The following is a 23,941-nucleotide window of genomic DNA, read 5'->3' on the forward strand; positions in this document are numbered from 1 at the left end:
TTAGGTGAGAACCTAGGGTGTGTGCGTGAAACCAGTTTGTCTTTATGGACAGTAAAGAAGGGATCCTGCACTGACAGAGCCTGAATTTCACTGACTCTTCTTATAGAAGTAATAGCTACTAAGAAGGCTGTTTTATAAGTCAGGTGTTTGAGACTGCTTTTATGCATGGGTTCGAAAGGAGGGGCCCATGAGCTTGGCTAGCACCACATTAAGGTCCCACCCTAGTGGTGGGTTTGAAATAGGAGGGTGAAGTCTCTTTACTCCTTCCATGAAGGCTTTAACTACTGGTACTTTCCATCACGAAACCTTGCTATGGGAAGTGGTGTAAGCCGACAGGGCTGCCAGGTGTACTTTCAGTGAGTTAAAAACCAATCCTGCATCTAGCAGGTGGAGCATGTATGTAACAATAGTGGAAGGAGTTCAATCAACCGGGTTGATTTGTCTACTCTGGCACCAGATAACGAACCTCTTCCACTTGTCAAAGTAACAGTGCCTTGTGTTTGGTTTCCTAGATTCCTTTAGGATGTGCATACACCCCTGTGGCAAATTGAGATGTCCAAACTCTATGACCTCAGGAGCCATGCTGCCAGGTTCATTGAGTTCGGTTGCTGGTGCACTGTTTGACCTTGGTGCTGGGACAGTAGGTTGTACCAGGCTGGAAGTTTGATGGGCTCGCACACCGCCATCCTGCGTAGGTGTGGGAACCACGGTTGTCTTGCCCACATGGGAGCAACTAGGACGAGCGTCATCAACTCTCTGTTCATCTTGTTCACCACTTTCCTGATGAGGAGTTGGTGGAAAAGCGTACGCAAACATCCCTGACAAGTTCATCCACAGGGCGTTCCTCTGGGAGTCTGGTTGGGGGAACCTGGATGCAAATCCTGGGGATTGTCTGTTTTCGCCTGTGGCGAATAAGTCTATAGTGGGGAAACCCCACTGAAAGAAGATATCTTCTACGACCTCCCTGTGTAGAACCCAGTCGTGTTGCTCTGGGAGGGAGTCTCTGCTCAGAGCATCCACTAGGGAATTGAGCTCCCCTGGAACATGTTGTGATGACAGGAAGATGTTCGGTCTGAGTGCCCATATCCAGATTTTCTGGGCAAGCTTGGACAGATTTGGCGAGTCCCTCCTTGCTTGTTCAGGTAGAACATGGCTGCTGTGCTGTCCGTCCGGATTTGCACTGACAGGTTTAGTAGGTGGGGCTCGAACGCCTGAAGCACTCTGAATACTGCCAGAAGCTCTAGCAGGTTGATGTGGTTCTTGGCCACTGAGTGAGACCAGAGACCCTGAGCTGTGTGGTGGAGATGGTGAGCTCCCCACCCCGTCAGACATGCATCTGTAGTGACTACTGCCTGTACTTCGGGATCGTAAAAGGGTTTCCCCTGTGCGAGATTCTCTCTTGTCCACCAGTGAAGGCTTTGTACCAGTGTTGGCGAAACGACCACTAGATCGTCCCACTGACCACTTGTCTGAGACCACTGTTTCGCCAACCATTCCTGCATGGGACGCATGCGCAGGCGCGCGTTGGGGACCAGGTAAATACATGACGCCATCATGCCCAGTAAACACATTGCTTTGCATACCGTTATGTGTTGACCGGACTGATAATGCGGAATTTGCAGTAGTATATTCCGAATTCTTTCTTCTGAAGGAAAGGTCAACCCCTCTTGGGTATCTAGGATTGCTCCTAGGAATTGTTTTGAGGTGCTTTGCACCAGGCTTGACTTTTTCTCGTTGATTGAGAAGCCTAACTCGTGGAGGAGGTCGATAGTCCTTTGAATGTTTGTTCTGCAAATTCCTGGGGTTTCCCCCGTTATGAGCCAGTCGTCCAGATAAGGGTACACTGGGATTGCCTCCCTGCGTAGGTGTGCAGCCGCCACCGCCAGTACCTTGGTGAATACCCTTGGTGCTGAAGCTATCCCAAAGGGCAGTACCTTGAATTGGTAGTGTCGACTGTCCACCTTGAAGCGCAAATACTTTCTGTGCGCTGGGAACATGTAAATATGAAAATAAGCATCTTTCATATCCAAGGTTGCCATGTAATCCCCCTTTTTTTAGGAGGGGGATTACCTCTTGTACATGGTCATACGAAATTTTTGGGGCTCGACATACTTGTTGGCAGGCCGTAAGTCCAATACTGGGCGCATTGTCAAATCTTTCTTTGGCACAAGGAAGTAAGTTGAATAAATACCCTTGTTTACCTGGTGTCCCGGGACGAGTTCTATCGCATCCTTTTCTAGCAGAATGGCGATCTCCTCGAGGAGAATCTTCTGATGTTCTAAAGAGTGTACTCTTTGTCGTGGAGGATGGTTCCGGGGATGCTTCAGTAGCTCTATACAATATCCTGTGGATACTGTTGACAGCACCCATCTGTCTGATGTGATCCCTTCCCAAGCCGGGGTGAAGTTGGAAATGCGTCCCCCTACTGGGGTTGCGTGAGAAGGGACCCTGAACTGAGCGTCACTGCTTTGGTGGAGGCGGGCGTGCCGCCTCCCTTGCTGGGGGCTGCCTCTGCCTTTACCACGACCTCTCCTATTACCCCTGCCGTAACCCTGGGTAGACTGTTGGTTGTTGTTCCACTGTGTACCCTGCCCCTGGGAATAGTTAGATACTCTCTGGGAATTTTGGCCGTGTGGGCGACAAAAATTACTATTCCCTCTCTGGTTAGGGAGTTTATTGGTTAACTGGCCAAGGGACTTGAGTGTTTCATATTCGTCCTTGGCATTCTTCAGTGCGTCTTCGACCGCCTTACCAAACAACAGATCGGTTTCCACCGGTTTGTCCAACAATGATGCCAGGGTTTCTGCCTTAAAACCAGACTGCCGTAACCACGCATTTCTTTTGATAACAGTTCCTTTCCGCTATCAATCTGCCTGCGTTGTCCGCGGCGTCGAAGGTTGCTTTCAAAATGCAACCAGACACGGCTCTGCCCTCTGCGGAAATCCGAGCTAACTGGCCCTTTAAAGGTTCAGGAGCAGAGGCTATGAGTGCCGCGACTTCTTCCCACTGATGGCAGTTGTAGCTGGCCAACAGGGTGGTGGAGTTAGCAATCCTTGCTTGATAGGCAGACGTTGAGGCTACTTTCCTGCCGAAACCGTATAGTTTTTTGCTCTCCTTGTCGGAGGAGCTTCGGACGATGACAAGGGTGTTCCAGCCCTCTTACGAGTGTTAGTGACCACTAGGGCGTCTGGCTTCAGATGTCCTCTTATATAGAGAGGGTCAGACTGGGCCGCCCTGAAAAGTTTTTCAACCCTGGGGTTGACTGCTCTGGTGAGGTTCGGGTTCACCAGGGACGGATCTATTCTCCGCTGAATGGACTTAAGTATAGGGATGGTCTGGGCAACAGGCCTCCTTTCTCCCACTAACTCTTCTGCGAAGTCCCTCTCCTCCTGGACACCTTGGTGTCAATGTGGAAATGTTCTGCTGCGCGTGCGAGAAGCTCGTTTAGGAGGAGTTGGTTATCGACAGGGGAGTCGGTAACTGGGGCTTCTTTCTCTACCGGGGAATCTACTCTGTATGTTTCCGGGTCTTCCTCTTCCTGGTCCTCATCATCCCCATAGTAGCCCGTCCCGGTTTGCTCTTCTACCATGCCAAATTCTTGGTCCTCACCAAAGGAAGCCTCTCCTTGATACAGTGAGTATGGTCTTGCGTATGGTTGTACCTCAAAGGGTTCTGACCTCATCAGAGTTTCAAACCGGGGCTTTTTACTCGGGGGGATAGGATCAGTAGAGCCTGAGGGTGTCGCCCCTTGTGGATCATACGAGAGGAAATGTTCTGGATTTTTATCATAAAAATCAGCCAAAGAAGACATTCTTGACATGACCCTATCTATGCCTTCACTGGACCATTTTTTGGAACTGGGAATGACTCTCTCAGCAAGTCTATGGGATTTATCCTGAGTAGCTTTGCTGGTCTTAGACATATCAGCAGACCTGGTTTTGTCTGTCTGTTTAGGGGGAGTGGCGTGTTTCACAGGTGTGGAAGAGTGCAAAGGTTGTTTCTTCTGCTGTTTTCCCTCCTCCCCGTGTGTGGAAAAATGTTTTCCCTGTCCTTTATTGGCTCCGGAGGTTTTCGACGCCTGGCGTCGAGGATCGGGGGTGGTGTCCCTGTCCTTCGAGCGTGGGGCCTCGCTGGCTTTAACTGCGGGCTCCGACTCCTGGAGCGCGGCCTGGGGGTGGAAGTCGTCTTCGTCTTCCGACGATCGAACTTCTGTTAGCCTAGGGAGCGAGGCACTCTTGGCAAGAGTGGATGATTGCCTGAGTCATGCAGCGATCTTGATTGAGAGCGCCCAGAGGACACCGAATCGGACCATTCTGTTTGTGCCTCTTTCCGAGAACTCAACGTCGTCGAGTCTCGGTTGGACTTAGTGTGTTTAGTGTGTGTAGTATGTGAAGCGCTTGTGTCGCCGGGGGTCTTCCCCATAGCCGCCCCGCCGGACGACCTTCCAAGGTCGGGGACCTGCGTTCGGCTGTCTTTCGACACCGTAATGCCCTCGCCGTCCGAAAGTACGGCATCGCTGCCGTCGCTGAAGGCGCCCTCCGCTGCCATGGCCGCCTGCCTGGCGTGGTGGGCCCAACGCTTCATCGAACGGTCTTTAAGTGTCCTAGGTTTAAACCTACTACACGCTCTGCAGTTCGCTTCGGGGTGGTCCCTCGGCAAGCAGAGATTGCACGTGGCGTGCCTGTCGACCCAAGGGTATTTGCAATTGCACTTGGGGCAGAATTGAAAAGGGGTACCCTCCATACGCACCTTGAGGCAGCGGGCTGTTAAGTGCAGGAAATGTATAAGGTGTACCTATATACCAAGAGTGTAGAGTATGTACCACTCCCCCACTCTCCCTACTTGCAGGGCCGAGGCCAGAGGCCTTCCAAGGCCCGGGCCGAGGCCAGCAGCCTTCCGAGGCCCAAATCCGTCGTGCAGCAGCCGACGGTCGATTTCTTCTCCAGTCGGCGTCGAGTGTCGAAGTTAGACTTTGGGGTGGGGAAGGATGTCAATAGATTATTATTTTAAATTTTAGCAAAAGTATGGCTAAAGGCCAGGGGACTCCGCTAAATGCTTCCAACCAGTATGATCCTAGACGCGCGAGGGATCTTGGGTACAGTGGACGTCACACTGGGGATAGTATTACTGGCACGCCCTGTGTCGACGCCCATTTGAGTTTCGAAAAACAAACTGTAATACTCTGCAGCTTCCACTAGATGTCGGCCTATGCACAGCATGTGATCTAAGCAGATTCCACAAGCCTCAGAAATATATATAATATATATTCGGCCAGATTTACCATACGATCGTTTGTAAACAATCAATGTGGGTAATACTGCTTGATCAGCTGAAATTGGGGGTGCAGGGTTGATGGAGAAGGAACCCCTGATCCCTTTGAACCCGACACCTCGGGGTTGACACTGTGGACATCAAGATTTTCTTGGATAGTCTGATAGTCTGAAGTCATCGAGGTGGGTGGAATGGTGCTTCAGTAGTTCCCAGTGTAAAGAAAAGGCACTTTGGTGGCCAATCTTTCTCCTAACTACCAGCAGAAAAAAATGAATGCACTACCTGTGAACTGATACCATTGAATTAATTTTAGGAAACACCCCAAAACATCCATTTAGAAAATAATGATCTGGGGCTTGGCTTGGAGCCGACGCGATGCAGTCGCTCCTCTAAAGCCGCCTGTGGATGGCCCGCTGCTTCAGCTAAAATTGCGCGGTTCCTGTGGCCTATACGATCCACCGACGCCAGCTATGTAGATCGGAACCGATGGGGCACTAGCGGCTCGGAGAATCCAAGATGGCGGGTGCACGTATGATGGCGGCCACAGTCAGGAGTCGGAGGCGAGCTTCCCTGTAACACTCGAGCCGGAGGGGACGGACGGACATCCGGATATCCAGACATACGGGGACTATTTCCATCGGGCGGCGAGGAGCCCCAGCCCACGCCTCCCTACACACTTCCAGCAGACGGAGATCGGACGGAGATCTACGCGGCTGCGTTAGTGGCCCTCCTGGATGCTCGGTGGGGCCTACCTTCCGGCTCATGGACACAGATATCGGCCCTAGAGGCGATTCAATTCCTGGAGCGAAGATGAGAGACCCTCCCCCCAACGGTTGGCGGCGGGAGCCCCTTGAGAGATTTAAGGTAGGCCTAGCTCGCATGCGCTTCTCCCCGAGTGCTTCCTGGGGCACCCCGGCCCACGGTCCGGCTCCTCTTCACCACTACATCGCTCCTGGCGGCCATTGTCCTGCCTCTAACAACTAGCGCGATGTCCAAGCAACAAAAGACCACCAAGTCTTCGGACATAGCAACTCTGCTGACAGCTTCCAACAAAGCTAAAAAAGAAGATTCCTGCTCCTCTATCCCACGGGAATCCCTAGATAACAAGGGGCCTTTGGCGACCAAAGAAGATATTCGTGAATTCATGGCAGATATCAAATCAGAATTCCGCTCTTGTATGGCAGAACTCACAACTAAACTGGAAAGCACAGACAAAAAGGTCTGAGGTTGAACAAAGAGTAGGAGTTGTTGAGGATCATATCCAAGACCATGCCACTGAGCTAACAGAGGTCCAACGCTCAATTGGACTACTGCAGGACAGGTGCGACAAGCAAGAAGACCTCAAAAATAGGGCCCGGCGCAACAACATCCGCATTCAGGGGGTTCCCACCTCGATCCCAGACAAGGGGTTAGCTGAATATGTGGGCCTCTTTTTCCAATCTCTTCTCCCCGACCTCGAAGATTCACTGCTTCTCCTGGATCGCACCCACAGGCTGAACCCTCGACGCGGAGTGGAATCGGATGCTTGCCTCCCCCCCCCCCCCGACGTCATTACTAGGGTGCACTCCTTTACTACGAAGGAAGCCATCTCGGCATAAGCCGCTCCAAAGACGAAATTACATTCCAAGTGACTTCTCTCCAGATCTTCCAGGACCTTTCTCTGCTTACTCTTCAAAAGAGGCGAGCCCTTCACCCTTTAACCGCCCTTCGTCAGGCTAAAAAAATCCACTACAGATGGCTCTTTCCCACAGCTTTGCAATTTTCCTACAAGGGCTCGCTCAGGAAAATTAGCCACCTGGAAGATGCTACCGACATCCTATGTCCAGATGCTTCCAATCCCTCGTCTCTCCTGCCCTCCGAAGCAGCGGCCGATTCAAACCTGGTGGCCTCCCCTAATCCCACACAAAACTCTTGGTCGAGGGTTCCCAGATTCCGGAAGAGGAAATAGCCAGATGCGACCCCATGATGGAGCTTCCACCTCGATCCCGGCTCGCAGTCCGGCTCCATGATCCGATCTACACCCTCAGGAACACAGATAAGCTTTATTCTTTAAGCAGCGGGCATTATTCCACGGCCCATGCCCGGTTGCAAGGCACAATCCATCTACTAGTCCTTGGAACAAACCACTAAGATTACTCATAAGGTTAGGCATGTTGGCTACACACTGTTCGATGGCCCCGTTGGCCAAGGGAGGCATTAGACCCGCAAAAGGTCAGCCACCCTCAGTTGAAACTCGGTCCTCCCGTTGGCGGCCCGAGAAAAAAACCCACAGGCAGGTTGGGGAATGGCTACACACTCCGCGACATGATGGCTGATTCCTCTACATCTCCCCCAAGACTCGTCAACCTCCCCAGACCTGGCCCCAGAACATCGAACTTTAAGGTTCGTCTCCCTGAATGTCCAGGGACTAAATTCACCTGCCAAACGCAAGTCTATCCTACAGAAGCTTCAGAACGACGGTGCAGCTGTGGCTATGCTACAAGAAACCCATCTGCTGTCGGCAGACCACAGCCGCTTGCGCTCCCGAGACTTTCCGAAGCAACTCTTCACGTCTGGGAACTCCAAGAGGGGTGGCACAGCTATCCTATTCGGGAAGGGCCTGAACCCTCAGATTCTGGACTCTATAAGCTGCCCGGAGGAGCAGTACATGGCGGTGAAATGCCCATTACTAGGACAACTCCCCATATTCTATAATCTCTGTATACGCACCCAACTCAGGCCAGGCGCAGTTCTATGAATCCCTGTGTACAACCCTCTCCCCATTTTTGGAAGGCCAGATAGTGATTGGAGGGGACTTCAATGGGGTCCGGGACCCCTCGAAAGACAAGTCACACCCACCCAGTGCTGGAGACCTCACCATAGCCCTGGCTCTCCAACTATTTAGAACCTTGGGGGTGGTGGAGTCATGGAGAGTACTCCACCCATCCGAAAGACTTTTCCTTTTATTCCTACGTCCACCGGACCTTCTCGAGGATAGATCTTCTCCTAGTGTCCCCACAAATCTTTACATTTACGAAGAATGTGACAATTGGCTCCAGGATCTTGTCTGATCATGTTCCGGTGACCCTGGAAATCCGAGTGCAGGAACCAGCTAACCCCCAACAGAGCAGATGGACCCTATATGATCAGATTCTCAACGAGATGCCACTCGGGGACACAATCGCAACCACGATCACCAACTTCTTTAAGGAGAACCCCATTGAGGACACCTCTACCGCCAACACTTGGGACATAATGAAGGCAGTAGTGCGGGGTGAACTGATTGCGCAAGGAGCGGCCTATCATAGACACAAGCGTCAAACTCGCCAGGGCCTTGAGGAAGATCTTAAAAATGCAAAAGGACCCATAAGGAGAAGGGCTGGACCCCTAAAACTCAGCGAGCCATCCGGATAGCACAGAAAAAGATTGAGGCCCACTATGCTGAACACACTGCCCACCAAATGGCAAAAGCAAAACAGTTTTATTATGCTAAAAACAACAAAGCAAATAAGCTACTAGTGGCCAAACTTGCCAAAGCGAAGAGGAACAATACAACTGTGGGCCTGCGGGACCAACGTGGCAAGGTCCATTACGCTGACCAGGACAAACTGCAGCTCGCTGCGGTCCACCTAACTCAGGCGATGACCGCTCCAGCGCGGAACATTGAGGAACAGAAGGAATACTTACGGGGCGCAGCACTTCCCCAGCTAAAAAGAACAGCCTGTGACTCTCTGGAGGTGCCGATCACTGACGAAGAAGTGGACGAGGCAATAAAAGCTCTCAAATCCCAAGCCCCTGGCCCTGATGGCTATACAACCAGGTTCTACAAGATTTTTAAACCCCAGCTATTAGCACCTTTGCTACAGTTGTTTAACTCGTTCAGGACCACGGGCACTGTAACCCCGTCCATGAAGGAGTCAATTACGGTCTTACTACCTAAACCTGGGGGCGATCCGAAGAACCCTGCATCATATAGACCCATTGCCCAGCTCAACATAGATGCCAATATTTACTCTAAAATCCTGGCGTCTCGTCTGTCTCGATTCTTGCCGGAGATAATCAGTGCGGATCAGAGTGGCTTCCTCAGACACCGCTCCACGGCGGACAACATTCAAAGAGCCTTGGATCTGGTGGAGCTCGCTTCCAGAGATTCCCGGGAGTTGGTGCTCTTGGCCCTGGACGCGACCAAGGCGTTTGACAAAGTGGATTGGACTTTCATGAGGCTCACCCTGGAGGCTTGTGGATTTGGCCCGGAGTTCTGCACCATGACGCTGGCAAATTACAAAGCCCCTAAAACCCTTCTTAGAGTTAACGGCACCCTCTCCTCCCCCATCAACCTAACTTGCGGAACCCAACAGGGATGCCCGCTGTCGCCACTTCTCTTCCCTTTAATTATGGAACCATTTGCCCAGCGGATCAGGTTGAATCCTGCAGTCAAATGCTTTCAATCAGGCCCGGCGCACCACAAACTGGCCCTCTATGCAGATGATGTCCTGACTATCACGACACCCCGCTCCTCCCTCCCTCAAGCCCTGGCTGAGATAACGAGCTATGGCAGGGTCACAGGCTTCACAGTTAACTACTGGAAATCAGTCGCCATGGGAGTGGGCTTGACCCGAGAAGCCCGAGAAGCTGTGGTTCCGCTGTGCCCAATGCATTGGTCGACCAAAGAACTTAGCTATTTGGGAGTTGAGATCCCGGCCAGTCCAAGCGAGACTTATCGGGCTAATTTTCCCCCATTATTTACAAACTTGGAGGCAGATTTGAGACGTTGGGCGACACAGGAGATATCGCTGATGGGCCGTATTACAGCCTATAAGATGAATTTACTACCGAGATTTCTGTATGCATGCTCCACACTCCCGGTGCTGGTCCCGGCGCCAGCCCTTCAACGCTTACAGAAGAAAATGCTGCAGTTTATTTATTTGGAGGGGGGGGGGGAAGCCCAAGATCCCTAAATCCACGATGCTGGGCAATGCGAAATTGGGTGGGCTCGGGCTCCCTGACTTGCAGAAATACCAAATGGCGGCTCACCTGTCTTGTATCCAATCATGGAAAGTCCTTACCAACCGCCCTAGATGGGTAGACCTCGAACAAGCGCAGCTGCCCCTCCCACTACGCTTTCTCTCACATGTCCCCCCTCCGGAACGGGGACAGTGGCGGAATCTCCTGGCATCCACCAAACACACCATTTCGGTGTGGGACAAGGCATTGAAACAGAAGAGGATCCCGACGGGGCTCAGCCCCCTCTCTCCAGTGTTCATGAACCCGACCTTCTCTCCTGGTCTGTCTCCCCGGAATTTTAGGAGGCCTAGAGACCCTGGGTCAACTTTTTGAAGGGGGCCAACCCTGCACCTTTGAGCGATGCAAAGAACTCTTTGGGATCCAGGAACATATACCCAGCTACGCCACCGGTGCACCCATCCACAGACTCGCCAGGCGGCTACTCGTCCCCCCACAGCCATCGAATTGACCCTTAAGGAGCTTCCGCCCCGAGGAAGAATCTCCACTCTGTACAAGCGCCTCCAAACGGACTTCCTAACCTCCAAGACCAGGTATATGGCCCTATGGGAGGCGGACCTGGGCCATCCGATTGAAGACCAACAGTGGGTTGACATCTGGGCCCGGACTCACACCTCATCATCATGCATCACAAATAGAGAGTGCGCCTACAAGATCCTCCTCCGGTGGTACTACCCTCCCCTAAGACTCCACCACATGAACTCCACGATCAACCCTCAATGCTGGAGGCAGTGCGGCCAAATAGGCTCCTTCTTCCACATGTGGTGGTCCTGCCCCAAGGCCCAAGCCTTTTGGAAACAATGCCTGGCGACGATAGCGGACATCACTCAGGTGCGACTGCCCTTGGCCCCCGAGCCTATCCTCCTTGGAGCACGATCCCCGGGATCTACCCCAGGTCTGGCCCCAAGGCCAAACTATTGTCACAATGCCTACTTGCGGGTAGGAACGTGATAGCCCGCACCTGGAAAACGACAGAAGGCCCTCTCATGCCTTTCTGGTGGATGAAAGCCTGGGACATCCTGATCACCGAGAAGGTGACGGCTGCCAGAGCAGGCACCTAGCATCGCTTTCACAACATCTGTGGCCCGGTATTGGAGTTTGACCAAAGGTTCCCAGCCCTGACTTTCAAGCCCCAACTGGCCAGGAGAACTATTCGGGATGGAGACCCCCTACAGGGAAGTGAAGAAGGAACTTGAGCCCGAGGGGTGGGGTGGGAGGAGCGTCAAATGGTATTACTGTATGCTAAATGTCGCAAGTGATTAAAGCTTTGTATTGCCATAACCTGCCTGTTTAAAATAAACACGTTTAAAAAAAAAAGAAAATAATGATCTGATTGTCCTATATTTCAAGAGATGAACATGGATTATCATAATAACATAATATTGCAGAACTAGTTAAGATTTGTATCCTCAATTTCTACAGTACCATGATGCCCTTGAGGTGTTATGCTGTGCTTTACAAAAGCACCCAAAAAAAGCAATACAAAAAACATAATTAAACTGGTTGCCCATTTAGATTTTGACAAATTTTACAATGAGGACACCATTAGATGCAAATCGTTGAGGGATGTTCATCTGCACTCCTACCAAATGTCTACAAAAGGAGCCTCTATTCCTGGTCAACATTCATGTCATTGTGGGCACAGGAGCAAAGGTGGAAGCTCAAGAAGCAGCTCTCAAGGAGAAAGCATAGTCCCAGAAAGACGAGTTGGTGTGCCTGGCACGGGTAGTATAGATCAGTGGCAATGCGCTCATCAGGGATTGGTTCGAATCCCTGGTCCGCGCTTAGAAACCTCTTTGGTATTAAGCGCGTTATAAATAACCAATTATAATGTCTGGGTGGCGACAGAACAAAGACCATAAGCAAGGCTTTGGTCAAGGAAGACATCTTTAAAAGCTAACAGCAAAGCATGCTGCTAGTACAGGGCAAATGCCCAGCAGAGGGTAATTAGTTCAGCAAGTAAGGTGCAGTGATACATGTTTCCAAAGGATGTAGATCAACTTAAAAAATTCAACAAAATGGAGCGTAATGCAGACCCTAGAAGATAGGTTCATAGCCAAGACATGACATATGACATTTCACAGACATCAAATTGAGAGGAGTCTCTTGGCGAATACATAAATGTGTTGGCACATGAAGACACAAGAGAGGAGAACACTGAACTCTCCCTAGGGTAGCATCAAGCAAAATTCAAGATTGGCATAGGTCCTTACTCAACAAAAAGCATAGCAAACCTTGTCATATACCATCAGAACTAAAAGGTGTTCATTTGGGTCATCAAACGTCTTGTCTACAATTGTGAAAAACCTCACGAGAACCATTAAATACAAAGAGAAGCAAAAGTGGAATTCATGTGCTAAAAGGAGAGGTGCCAGGAAAAAACCTTTTCGAACGCATCACTGCCAGCACACTGGCAATAGCCACCAACAATTGTGTACCGTTTGACATTGCATCTGTAGTGTCCCGTCATACCATACTATTTAAAGATGCAGCAAACTGAAAGACAAACAGGTTTACCCACATATCTGTAAGACCCATAGCACAGAACCGGAGTACATTGCCAATTCGCCAACTAAAGAATCTGCTAAATAAAGAGTACTTCAAGCAGATACAAGGAATAACACCAGGAGTCACTCACATAGTGATTGTCCCCAAACGCAGCTCAAATGGCCAAATGGCCAAATAAGAATGTGTGTAGACATGCAACAAGCCATGGGGACTTGCTAGAGTGGCATCCAAGCCTACATACCAACAGCATAATTTGTTATCTGAACTAAATGCAAGACTTTTCAAAACTCAATTTAAATAAGGGCTATCAGCAGCTAGAGATAAATCATCAGTCAAGCGGCATCGTCAGCTTTTAACAAACATTGGTCTTTAGCACTACAAGCAACTCAGCTTTGACATATCTTCAGCTGCAGAAATATTTCAACAAGCAGGAAGGAAGGTAATCTAGCATGTAAATAACAGCTTTAACTACAGTGATGGTGTTTTAGTGTTTGGCACCAATGAAGAAATGTCCTGGTCCACGCAGTGGTGTGCATGCCTGGTTCTGCAACATTTGGGGCAGACTCAGGATAGAAAAACGCAGATTTGACAAAGGGCGCTGCATATCAGATGGTATAAAAGGGGCGAGGTAATTAGGGAGGTTGGGAAAGTTAAAAAAGAAAGACTTAGAGAATATGAGTGGAAGCTCTGGTAACTGGACGCATGTATGCATCTTAATATGATCCAACTTCATCGAAACATGGAGAGGGCATGAGAAAAACTAAGGAAGCTTTCACTTTATGAAGATGGGAGCTTCATTTGGTAGAGCAAAGGAAGGATATAGGATCATGGGGACATGACTGGAAAGCCCTTAGGGGACAGGTGGGTAACCGAAGTGAAGAACGAATGGGGTGGGAATGAGAGGGGAAACAATGAAATTGCAGAATCTTTAGCTGCATTTTATGTTAAACCTTTCAAAGGCTCAATGAAAGAAGGCAATCATATTTTGGATGAGTTCATGAGAATTCTACTGACATGAAAACAAACCTAGTTTAAGACAGCTGTTCATAGCTCATGCAGCCTGTAGCCAGTGAAACATTAACAAATGTAGATGACAGCTATTACATTTTCATCAAACATAATGTTTGTCAAACATACAGCACACGTTTTACACAGAAGGTGAATGTGCACACTTGCTTGACGGATATTCTTGGCCTTACAAGGTCCAGGAAGTGACGCTTTCCTGTTCTTGCAGATGAGAAAACCACAAACGGTAAATAGCTGCCTGTTTTAACTACACACCAGTGTGTGCAAGCGTTGACTTCACACCGCTAAGTGTTAGAAGCGTTGTCCACGTCCGCAAGGTTAAGAAGTAAAAAGTGAGAGAAGGGTACAGTGGAGGCATTCACTGAACGGGTACAAAGCTCTCGCTGGAGGTGCGAAAACTCACCTAATGGAATTATACATAGGAGACCTAAAGTCAACGAACACAGTGACACTCAGCTCTAGGCTGTACTCAAGATAGCGGATATGACGCACGTACACGGGCAGGGAATCCATGTTCCTTCATACATATAAGGCCCAAACAAAAGGGGAAGTGGGAAGCAGCAGCTGGCTTGCCTGTGCATCGAGGCCAGAGGGGCTGGGCAGGAGTACAGAACAGAGGAGTCCTGAGCAGAGCAGCGGCAGGAAAGACAGCCGGGCCCAGCTAAGCAGAACTTGTCAACCCCAAAAGGAGCCGTTTCATTTGACGCACATTCTGCTCTAAACGGGCTGGGTGGGGGCTTGCTGAGTGCATCTAGACTGATGGCGTGTAGTATAGTGTAGCGTAACTTCCCGATTCATACAGGTTACACATGCTGTTAAATAATAGAACAAGTGGTAGTTATAGTTTATCAATCCAAACATGCTCTTTGCCCACATAGCAATCTTGTTCATAGGTGTTATATTATATCTGCTTTTGCTTTAGCTTGTTTAATGAAAATAAGAGCCCTCAGAAGATAGGGGTTCATATTAAATACATCAACATGATAACTCCTGTATCAAATGTATAATTCATAAGTTGTAGAGGGCGGAGAGTAGAGGTAGGAAGATTTAGAAGGAGGCTGTTGCAGTAGTCCAACCTTAAGAGCACCAGAGCTCTGGAGATAGTGAGCTTCTGGGGGAAAGTGAGGAAAGGAAGAACACCTCTGAGGAGATGCAGCTGATAGGTTTGACTTCTCAGGGATGTGAGGAGAGGGTGGAGTCGAAGATGACCCCGAGGTTCTTAGCCTCAAAGTTAGGAGCAGGAAAACGAGCCAGGGAGGTGGGGGGGTAGAAAGAGAAAGAGACAGAGAGAAAGAGAGAGAAACTGCAGACCAGACATTCAAAGGAGGAGTAGTCCTGTATAGGAATGATAGAAGCAAGGATCCACTCGGGGAAGATCAAGGCTACACCCCCCTGGGGCAGTTGGTTCTGGACACAGAGAGGATCTTGTAGCGATCCGGAAGAGTGTCAAAGCTCCCGACCGAGCTGGTCCTGAACCACGTCTCGCTCAGACCGAGTAACAGCCAGCAAGTTCTTCCAGGAGACAGATGTCAGAGGAGTGTTTGACAGCTGAGCGATAGGAGAGTGGCAATGTGGAGCAGGTTGCCCCCTTTGAAAGGCTTCCGAGGAGGGGTACAGGTCAGAGGTGTACCCTGAGGAAGTGTTGAAGATGGCCAGAGGAGGAAGGAATGGGGGCAAGATAGCCAATGAAGAGGAGGAGGATGGCGGAGGAAAGAGGCAACAGGGTGGCTGGAGAAGCAGCAGAGGCATACGTAGAGGTGGCAGAGGAAGAAGGAGGCAGAAGAGCCAGAGAGGGGAAAGAAGGGACAGAAGGAGAAGAAAGTAAGATGATAAGGCGCTGGTGGCATCTATCAAAAAGGAGGAGGTTGACTTGAGGGCCTTTAACAAAGACAGTGCCATTTAGGTAAACATTAATGATGGTCTTGGAGGAGTTGAAGGGGGCCAGGAGGGCCTCCATTAGGGTGCCACCATTAATGAGTGGCGAGGAAAAAGGAGAAAGAACAGACCATATGGGGGCAGGGGGGTACACAGGTATGGTGAAGGAACAACAAAGAGGATGTTGGTAAGGGTCTGTCTGCAGGAAGCACTTGTGTAGGTATCAGCGATAGGGAGGCCTAGGTTGGAGACCAGGATATACCTTTTGAGCTTCTTCCTACCAGACTTGGTGAGAAGGATAGGATAGTTGATAGGAGAGACAGAGAGCACCAAAGAGGGTATGGATGGTAGATTGGCGGGCAGTGTGGGGGGCGGGGGGAGGGGTGAATTAGGGGGCAGGCAGCCGGGGGGACAATAGGACGAGGGGCACAGTGGACAGAACAATGACTGAACCTCAGATGCAATATATAGACAAGTCAGTTGCCAACAGACCCTAGAAGTATAGAATGGACACAGCAGGGATGCCGGCAATACAATGTAAGCAAACATACAGGAGAAACAAAAACGCCAAAGACAGACAAATCAACCAGGGAACCTAGAAGAAAGAATGAACAGCAGGGATGCAGGCAGTACGATGTAAGCAAGCAACCATGGATAGTAAACACAAAGTCAGAAAACACAAGGGAACCGTGAGGAAACGAAAGCAACAACCATGGAGAACAAAATCATAGAAGTACACAATAGGTCAGGTGAAAGAGGAAGGAGAGGGCCTGCAGGGGAGGCAGAGGGGGCACAGCTCAGTGGAGAAGGCGGCCTACAGTTGTGTGGGAGCGCACGCAATCTAGGATTGCGAGGGAACGCACATGGCCAAGGCTTCGAGGGATTGCACGTGATCTAAGGTCGCAAGAGAGCGAACGCAATCTAGGATTGAAAGGGAACGCACGCGGCCTGAGAGGAGGAGCATCCGCGGCCTAGGGTGCAAGTGGGAGCATGCAATCAGGGATTGCGAGGTGTGTAGTGAGCAGAGGACAGTTTATAGAGGAAACAACAAGTGCAGGAGTCGGGGGGGGGTTAGGTGGAGTAAAGCAAGCTAAACTCTGCCCGCAACTTCTTACCCAGCGGCCACAGACAGGAGGGTGAGTCGTCCGCACTCACGGTCTACACTGCATCCCCTTTGCCACCAAACACCTGCGTCGCTCAACACAGCGGCCTTGTCCTGCAAGGGCTTTGCCGCAGAGGGTCCATGCCTCGGTTCCTATAGACACGGTAGCGTATACATAGCGAAGCGTGCTACGTATCGTCGGGCAGCATCTCCTGCGCACCTGCTTCGCTCAACACTGCGGCCTTGTCCTGCAAGGGCTTAATAGGCATAATAAATGAATGTGGCACCCACAGTGACATCGGAGTAGGAAGAAATCGGCATGCTATGAGGTCTTGAGTGGAGAAGGGGGATGAACCACAGTGGTAGTCTGGGGTAGAGGAGGGGGGGGCTGCTATTCTCTAGGTAATCATTTAAATACCTGGGGATCCAGGTAGTGCTGTCCAAAGAGGAGTTTCTACAGTTAAACTAGGACCATTTCTGGTGGAGGTAACAAGATGGTCTAACTTAACGCTATCACTGATAGGGAAAGTAGCTTTATTTAAAATTATAGCTTTTCCACAATTCCTCTATCTTCTACATACCAAATGATTCTAACTCAAGAGTTTGACAAGATAGAAAGGGGAATCCATAAACCACTATGGGGCTCTGCATTTCTGAGAATATCCCTCTATACATTGTCCAAGCCGGTCTGGGAAGGGGGCTCAATTGACCCAATTTAAGAAGACATTTTTGGGCAACCTGGTAGAATGCTTCAGAAGGTGTAGGTGATCACTGGGATGGGTCCCTTCACTCCAGTATTTGGTAATCCAGACTTCTCAATGGGGCTCACTGGGAAGAGTTTCCCATCCCAGAATAATGGGAGTCTTGCGTACTTGGCTCAGCTATGTCAGAATGGATTACTGTTATCATTCATCGAATGCAACTCTAAATTTACCTTGGGTGAGAAAGAGTGCTTCAGATATGCTCAGATTCGCCTATTGGTGTCTCACCCCACATTTAGGGATTGTGCAACCCGGAACTCACCATGACCGGGGCAGAATCTCTGCTCTTTATAAATTGTTAGCTAGCGACCTACTGCCGTCTGAACCCCCTTACATTTCTCGTTGGGAGGCGGATGTGGCTAGTCCTATAGCAAATGAAGAAATATTGGCAAGGAATCATGCCTCCTCTAGATGGGTTACTAACAGGGAATGTTTGTATACATTATACTACAGATGGCATCAAACATCCCCCCGCCCTGACATTGTACAAGATTAAGCCGAGCCTCGACCCTGCTTGCTGGTGCGGGTGTGGTCTTCAGGGGAGTCTTCACATGTGGTGGCCCTGTCCTGTAATCCATTTATTCTGGGAATCTGTGTCGTCCCTTATCAAAGCGATTGTAGGTATTGACTAGCCCCTGGATCCATTGGTAGTCCTATTGGCAAAGTCTTTAGAGGACGTTTACCCTAAATAAGGACATACTGCCCAACTTTTTACATAACTTCTATTGGCTGCAAGGATTACTGTTGCTAAAGGATGGAGGAACCCGGAGGGTCTAGCGATTGTGTACTCGTGGATTAAGGTGTGGTACATTTTGGTTGCTGAAAAGGTTACGGCCTGTGTAAATGATCAACTGCATAAATACCTGGGTGTTTGGCGACCGTTTACCGAATATCTCCAAAATGTGCCGTCTATGACCTTTAGGCCTGCTTCACACTGGGGTTATTCCTTGTCGTGACCATGTGATAGGCGTGGGTTAGGATCATTGGGAACACCTTGTCTTCTTGGTGGGGTGGGCCGGGGCAGGTAGTTGGGTGTTGCGGAGAGGCTTGGGATTACAGTTCTGTGCACTTCATTGTCTCACCTCTATTAATGCTTGATACTATCACTTAGACCACATCCTTGTTAAAATACAATTTTGGGGAAATAAACCAACATCTGGCTCTTTCTGGATGCCAATAACCTTGCCATTAGGAAAGCGAGATGGACCATGAGCTCCTAGCACCAAACCAGGTCCTATACAGGAAGGATGGCCTAGGTGCTTTGCCCCTGGCCTCTAAACTGGAAGGCTAGGCTTGTCACAGGATTTTAGCTCAGATGGAAAGGCTGGTCGGCTAAAGATACTACTAAGCTGGATGGTGTTATGGAAAGGGATGGAGTAGTGTCATTCACTGGAAGGGGCATGCAGCAACACTTTGTGAAATCACCCACAGTTAAGCTTATTATGTAAGCTTTTGACCGATTAAAACTTTCTGAAAGGAAATTTATTTGAAAAATGATTTTGGCAATAACCTTTATAAAATACACTAGCAGAAAGGGTGATACTAGACACGCAAGTAGAAAAATGATCTGCAATGAGGGATCTTTTAATAGGGAGAACCTAGAAATGTGAGAAATTAGATCATTTCTATTAAAAAAAAATGTTCAACCGCCCTTATTAACAGAGGATTGGCCTGTATGTAATAAATAGAAACAAGACTTAAGGATTTTTTTTTAACATTTCTACACTGGCCTACATATATAAAAACATACCAATCATGTAGTAAACATTCTCGCCAAGCAGCGACACTATTTCCAAAGCAGAAAGATGCTGATAGAAAGGTGGTGCAAGGCCTAGGAAGAGTGCAGCACCCCACCCTTTTTGCCACACAGAGTAACATGTTTGACCTCGAAAAGTACTTGTTATTCTCTTTAAAAGTGGAAAGCACAATGTGGTCTTAAAATCCAGAGTAAATGACTGGAAGAACGAATTAAAATCAGTCAGTCTTGATCCCAGCACAGGGTCCATGTCACAAGTCTAGCTAACTAGGCTCTTCTAGGCTACAAGCAGGAGCCAAGTAGCACCCAGCTCTGCAGTTTTGATCCCTGTAGTCAGGTCGATTTGTTGCTTTGTTGTTAGGCAGTAGGCCTGAAGCAGTCATGGCTATGAAACTCTCAGCCTTGCATGGTGATCTTTGGTTTGCCGGCCTAGTCTAAGATAAGTAGCTGGAACCTCCTCATCGGTATGACTGACAGATGCAGCTGCATCAGTGTGGGAAGATCTCTTAACATCATAAATGGGTATTCAGCATTTGGGAACTGCACGACTACGTTTGTTGTAGACGGTGTAGACATTGAAGAAGTAGTCATTGATGGACAGATCTCCTGAGTCTGGTCCGGTCACATGGACAGAGACTCATCCATGGTGAACTCTCCAGGGTTTGTCTGCTTAACTACAGAGCATGCATGGCAAAGCAGTGTAGTTTGCCACAATGCCAGGCGTGACATCCAGCTTTGTGGTATGCCGTATGCTCACAATGTCTGCAAGTCTGTTGCCTCTCTCAAGCCAGATTTGAGGCTTTTACATGGGTGTCTGTGACAGCCTGGATCTCCTCTCCCTGTTCAGGCAGACCTATGGCCTTTCCATGACAGACGCACTGGTGTCCGCTATCTTGTGGTCCAGGATCTTCAGTAGGGAGATCCAGTGTCCGCAAAGGATGAGTTTCCTCAAGGCAGATTGAAAACACAAATTCTATGTCAAGACGGAGGCGAGCATTATGCTTCATCTTCCATTTATTCCCGTCTCCAGCAGTTTCAACAATAAACAAAAATGTTTTAACTTCCCATATGGGAAAACGTTTTACTTTTTCAACCAAAAAAAACTATTTCCCTTCTGTCCCAGGCCAACTGTAGTCCCAATATCCTGGTCACATGCTCATAGTCCATCCACTTCCTGTTCCCTCCCTCTTCTTTCCTGCTCTCCATGCAGATAAGTAGTGTTTATGACTAGCTGCGTAATGCATATACAGTCTAGCGAGAGCGTTAACTGAGACAGCTAGATATTAATGCGTGAAAGCTCACGCAACGAACAGTCGGTATCAGCATCAGAATACTCAGGAGCGCGCAACGCGATTAAGTATCTTTTAAGTATCTTTTTACTTTTACTTACACATTAGGGGCTCGCCGGCTTTTCCATATGCTCAGAGGGACCCCCCTCCCTTGTAGAAGAGGAGGCTAGCTCACGCGGGCCACCGTGAGCAGCCCCCACCTTTCGGGGGGGCAGAGTCAAGCCGTGTGAGCACAGTGACACGCAGAGACAGCGCGAAGCGCAGCCGAGAGCCCATTGGTTGCGTGGGGAGCCCCCACCCTTGGAAAAGAGGGGTTTTCCCACACAGCAACGGGGAATAAGCACAGAGTACTGTACGCGCTTCCACAGAGTGCGGATTCACACTCTGAAGATTGAATCAACACTTGAAAAAGCTTACCTTATGCCAGCTGAGTGGGAGCAAACATCAGAGCCCTTACATAAAAGGGAATAAGATCTCATAGCGTGCAGCCAAGCACAAGCTGGCCAATAGGAACATAGAGAGCGGCAGACAGAAGCCTGCACAACAGGATAAAAGGTGCAGCCTCATACAATGCACACAGGGAGTCAGTGGAGGTGCCACTACACCAGAACTGGTATTTCAAGACACATTACAGCACAGAAAAGATGACAGAATTCCAGTGGAGCGAAGAGGTGCAAGAGGCAGCCTACTCTGAGGATTTTGCTTATAGCTTCAAGGAAGTGCTGGGAGACTCACTGGTAGAGGCAGTGGCTCAAGGGGGAGGAGGGGTGAGACCCCTACTGGAGAAACTAGACATTGAAACATATCTGAGCCAGAAGGAGACACCATACCCCAATAAAGCATGTCCACAAGGGTCACACCAGAGGACCCACAGGAGTGTAAGAAGACCCGGGAGAGAAAGAACTCTTCTGACCCCCCGGGTCATCCAGACGGGGCAAAACTGAAGGCCCATGAGGCTAAGGACGCATTCATAAGATTGCGAGACGCATTCATACGGAAGTCGGAAGTGCCGAGCCTCGTGACCCCCTACCCAGGGGAAGATAACATGGGCAATGAGGGGCAAGACTCCGAAGAGGAGCCCACAGGGTCCCCACATCTCTCACAAGATCAGAACAATGAAGGGGACGAGGAGGAAGTGCAGCCCCTGCCGAAGAAAAATGTTGAAACCTCAATAGCACAGAGGAGGAGGAGGGAATCTGACATGTTCGAGCCAGAGGACATCTGAAACCCTAAATCCTCAGAATGGCTGCCATCACCAAGGGTCACAAAATCAAGGCATAAATTGGTTTTCAAAAATTGATTAGCAGATTGTGCTAATTAATAATGTTTTCATTAGCAAATTAACTAATTTTATTAGCAATTTTGTACTGATATTGAATGTCACCAGAATTAGTTGTACCCCAAGATATAGAATTAGCAAGAATGCATAAATGATTTCTATGTTCCTCTGAACTATAACATCAGTGCAATGTCTGTAAAATGTAAAGGTTTGCTGCATGAATGTGGCCAAACAAATAAATCTCTAAAAACATTCTATTAATTATAAGTTGTAGTTGCTGCTGACAGGAAAGAGCAAATGATTTAGCCTTCTGCAGGCTTCATCAGTGAAGAGCTGCGTGCTAGCAAAGGGCTCTGGGACAAATATTTTGCCCACCAAATGCACACAGCTCTGCAATTTTAACACAGCCTGCTCAGAAAAAGCTAACATTCTTTAAATTGTGATCGAAATAAGGCTTTCTGCCAGCACCGGCACTGCTTTTAGTGCAGGGCTGAGCGCAAGCAAGTGGCTGGTACTGATATTTCTCCCACCGCGGGCAGGAGAACATTAATTCCCAGCGCGGCCACCTGCACCCATAACACATCCTGCTTGCAGAAGGCCTTTGAATACATTAAAAAGATATTTTTAGAATAAAACGTTGCGCTAGGCTTACCTCTCAGGGCCGTTGTCAAGTGAGAAGGTCCTCTCTGCCTAATCTTCCTCTACACTGCAGACCAATTCCTACAAAATAGGCAAAAAGCAACTCATTTACCGGCTGCCCACAACAATGCACACTCACTCTGGGGGGGGAGGGGAGGCCTCGAGAATAGTCAGATGAACAAATGCCAGCGCAGCCAACTTGCCAACACCCAGCCCAGCAATCGGGGACAGCGTTGGGGCCTTTCACCTTTACAAACAAGTGAGGTCTCGAGCCTCTTCGGGGGGAGGAGGTCCAGCAACTGCCCCCATGGTTCCAGTCCGCAAACTGGCCAGTGTAAAGCTTCCTACTGGCTCTGGCTGCTTGCCTCGTGATTAATTCGGCAGCTAACCTCCATGCATCACTGCAGGCTGCTCGGACTGGACTATGTAGGGCAAAAGGCCTATGGCTTAACGCAAAATGCTTGTGTCGGCCCATTTATTGGGTCAAAGTGAGCCACCTTTTTAGCCAATGTGAGCCAGTTTGATGAGTTACCGGAGTCCAGTAACGCAAACTGGCCCAATAGTTTTGACCAGTGTTGCTGAATTAAAATGTACAATTTGCCTCACCTCCCCCTTGGGTTATTCAAACAATGTCACGTAAGGAATTAATTCACTGTGGAGCACTTTTTCAGTTGGTGCCCGAGACAACCATCAGCAGTGGGGAGGCCAGGGGGCACACATCAGAGTCCCCTCCACGGTTCTATATCTGGTCCTGCACCCTGGCGTCAATAATGTGCTCTTATTTAATGACCTTCACTGTATGACCAGTGGCGTTGCTGGGGGGTGGGTGGGGGCAGTGCCCCTTGTGCCCTCCTGACTAACCTGATGAAAAACAACTAAGGTGAAATGTTCAATTTCAGTACTGCGAAATTCAGGGAAAACCTTTGTATTGGTTCTTGGAGTTTACATGTGCACATTTTAAAGTGTTGATTTTATGGAAGGCGAATGCCTTTTGTCCAATGCAATTTGGGTGGTTGTGAAAAGGCAATTTAATGAAATATGCATATTTCAATTTGAACCGCACATTTCTGACATCACATTACAACTGAGTTTACCTTTTTGACATGTGGGCAGAGCCAGGTGAAAATGGGTGGGGTTTTGTGTGACTCACTGTGGGCAGGGCATAAATCGAAGGAATTTTGATTTTCAAATGTAGGCAGAGCTCTCTAACACCCAGCACCAGCCGTAATAACGCAGCCTTGTTCCTGTAAAAGAGGCCTTCTACGAGCACAAGGTTGTGTTATTAGGGCGGGTGCTGGGTGTAAGTGGCTGAGAATATTTCTCCCGCCCGAATGAGAGCAAGTGACTGAGAATATTTCTCCTGCCTGTTCAGGCGGGAGAAATCTTATCAGCCACTTACACCCAGCAGATTAATAAAAAGGGCCCGGCTCCCCC

General features: G+C 49.2%; 1 protein-coding gene across 4 annotated transcripts in view; it reads right to left on the reverse strand.

Moving 5' to 3' along the window:
• LOC138580465 (protein S100-A16-like) overlaps positions 1 to 23,941 on the reverse strand; it is a 136,636-nt gene that overhangs the window by 52,978 nt on the left and 59,717 nt on the right. For 2 of the 4 annotated variants that reach the window (XM_069651040.1, XM_069651046.1), the window contains one exon: positions 22,521 to 22,588. The exons of the other annotated variants lie outside the window; for them this stretch is intronic. The gene's annotated coding sequence lies outside the window, so the exon portion shown is untranslated. The remainder of the gene's footprint in view (positions 1 to 22,520; positions 22,589 to 23,941) is intronic. 4 annotated transcript variants of the gene reach the window in all.

Source organism: Ambystoma mexicanum, chromosome 1p (assembly GCF_040938575.1).
Source record: "Ambystoma mexicanum isolate Mex_15411 chromosome 1p, UKY_AmexF1_1, whole genome shotgun sequence".
Taxonomy (NCBI): Eukaryota; Metazoa; Chordata; class Amphibia; order Caudata; family Ambystomatidae; genus Ambystoma; species Ambystoma mexicanum.